The 2,500-nt window shown below is 55.5% G+C and overlaps 1 pseudogene; it reads right to left on the reverse strand.

The window, feature by feature from the left end:
* LOC143176238 (large subunit ribosomal RNA) overlaps positions 1 to 2,500 on the reverse strand; it is a 10,344-nt pseudogene that overhangs the window by 4,111 nt on the left and 3,733 nt on the right.

The raw sequence follows: 2,500 nt of genomic DNA on the forward strand, positions 1-2,500 counted from the left end.
GGGGGGGTTACGCTCGCGGACCTTTTACGACGTTGACACTCGAGCGTGTCCGGGGCGTCGTCGGGAACAAGGGCGTGGAGGAGGCTTAACGCGGTCCCCTCCCACGTAATTGTGGAACCGGACAGAACCGGGGAAGTGGCCAGGGCTTTATCGGGGCTGATCTTTTTGACGCAAATTTTATACGCCGCTCCCCATGGGTTTTTCGCGCAGGATTCCGTTACGAAGTCCCGCCAGCTTGATCGCTTGGCGGTCTGAATTTCGTAGGAATACTTCCTGCGAATCTGGAGGTACGCGACGCGTTTCGCTTCCCTGATGGAAGGGTCCGACTCGACCTGGAAGGACTTCCGCATGCGGTAAGTTTTCTTCTTTAGCCGAGTCAGGTTTTCCGTCCACCAGGGAACCGACTTCGGGAAAGTTTTCTTCCTCGGAAGGGATTTTTGCGCAGCCGTAATGATTGCGTCTTGAAGAGACGCAGCTGAGGCCTCAATTGCAGATTTGCTGTCCAGCCGGGAATCGCGGAGGAGGCTGCTTTTGATTATTTCCAGGTTCGATTGGAATTTAGCCCAATCGGCCCTGGATGTATTGAATCTAGGGCTCGCGGAGGCGGGTCCCATTGTGGTGGGGGCCTTGTACGTGAAGGTAATTGCGTTGTGGTCGCTGGATGTCCAATTTTCATGGACCTTCCAGCTTCCTATGAACCCGACGGTCGGAAGGCTTGACAGCGTTACATCTACGTTGGAGGATCCTTTATGGTTGCGGAATGTGGGGGCGTTACCGGGTTCGTTGAGGACTACTAGATTTTCCTGGGCTACAACCCATTCCAATTCTTCGCCTCGCGGATCGGTTGTGGTGCTGTGCCAAATCGAGGACTTCGCGTTGGCATCGGCAGCGATTATTAATCTCTGTCCGCGGAGGGAGCGGCATATTTGCGAGATTCTCGCCAGATATCTTTCGATATCGTGCGAGAATTTGAAATATACGCTAGCGAGGTACAGTTTCCCAAATGGTCCTGTTACCTCGATGCACGTACAGTAGTCGTCGCTGAGATGCGACAGCTTGAGGGACTCGAGGTTGGGATTGCGTATCGCGATACCAGCCATGGCTCGGTTGCCAGGCTCCGCGCCCGTGACTGCCGTGCAATTCGTGAGGCCGATGAATTTGCCCTTCACGTTGTACGGCTCCTGCATGAACAGGATGTCGATATTCTTCTCCCCCATAATGCGGGACATTTCGAGGGAGACGATTTGGGATCCGCGCATGTTTAGTTGTGCCAGTTTCAGGGTCTGGCTATGGGTACGACTATGGGCGTTATTCATAGTCGGTTTGTTGAAGGACCCGCTCTAGTGCCGCTTTATGCGCTGGGCATTGTTCCAGCTTTACGGAGTGCTTGTGCTCCTTGCCGGCCTTCCGGCAGTTGGAGCAAACAGGGGATTTCGTTTTGTTAGGACACTCCTTGAAGGAGTGTCCTTCGGCGGCACAGTGTCCGCAAATCTCTTTAGGGGCGCGGCAGTATTTGGTGGTGTGCCCGAAGGACTGGCATTTGTAGCAGCGCGTGGCTACAATGTAGTCCCTCGCACGGCAACATTTCCAGCCGATGAAGAGGCGGCCCTTATTTTTTATCAGCTCGCGGACTTTGTTGGACACCTCGAAGATAATGTTGCAGGTGTCCTTGTCCTTTGGCCCTGACTTAAATGAGACCTTCGTTTGCTCCCTCACGACGGCCTTTTCTTTTCCCGAGAAATTTTGCTCAACAATCGCCTCTATCAGGGATCGGTCGTTTTCGGACCGCGGTACGTCGTGCACGATGATTCTGGGGCTCGACTTCGGCGGCGCCGCTGCCGTGAAACCGGCTGATTTGAGCTTCGGGTGGGAGGAGAGGGTCGAGAGGTCGCATCCCTTTGCGGCCTCGATAATTATACCGTTCCCCTGAAGGAGACGGACGCTTCGGACCTGAAGCTTGCTGGCCTCCGGGGAGACCATCTCCAGGACGGCTTTTCGCGTTGCCGCTGAGTCGGCGTACGTTTTAGTGTCGCTCGGGACGATTTTTATTACGTTCGGTTGATCGCGTTTGGGGTTCGCGATCGATATTATTCGGTTGGGGATTCGGGCCTTTTCCGCCCAGGTCATTTCCCGTTGTGTCTCGGGTTTGCTGTTTGTCGCCGCGGGAGGGGTGGGGGCCAATCTGGGGGACCGTGGGGCCGCGGTGGGGGGGGCGCGTGTCGCGGTATGGTGGGTTGTGGGGGCGGTAGCGCGGGAGAGAACCGCGGATTTGAGGGCCTTTATTTGGCCTTCGAGATTGCTCTTATCAACGAGCGCCTGGTTTAGTAGCTGGGTCAGCTCCGTTACCGCGTTGATTATCGCTGCCTTTACGCGATTGTCGGCCTCGATTTTCGTGGCGATGCTCTCCATAATAATTTGGTTCAGATGCTTGGACTTACCCACTGCTGCCTCGGTGGATCTGGGTCTGTCACTCTGCGGGGGCACCTCCTTTCTCGCGGGT

The sequence above is a fragment of the Nomia melanderi genome, unplaced genomic scaffold (genome assembly GCF_051020985.1).
Source record: "Nomia melanderi isolate GNS246 unplaced genomic scaffold, iyNomMela1 scaffold0435, whole genome shotgun sequence".
In the NCBI taxonomy this organism is placed as follows: domain Eukaryota; kingdom Metazoa; phylum Arthropoda; class Insecta; order Hymenoptera; family Halictidae; genus Nomia; species Nomia melanderi.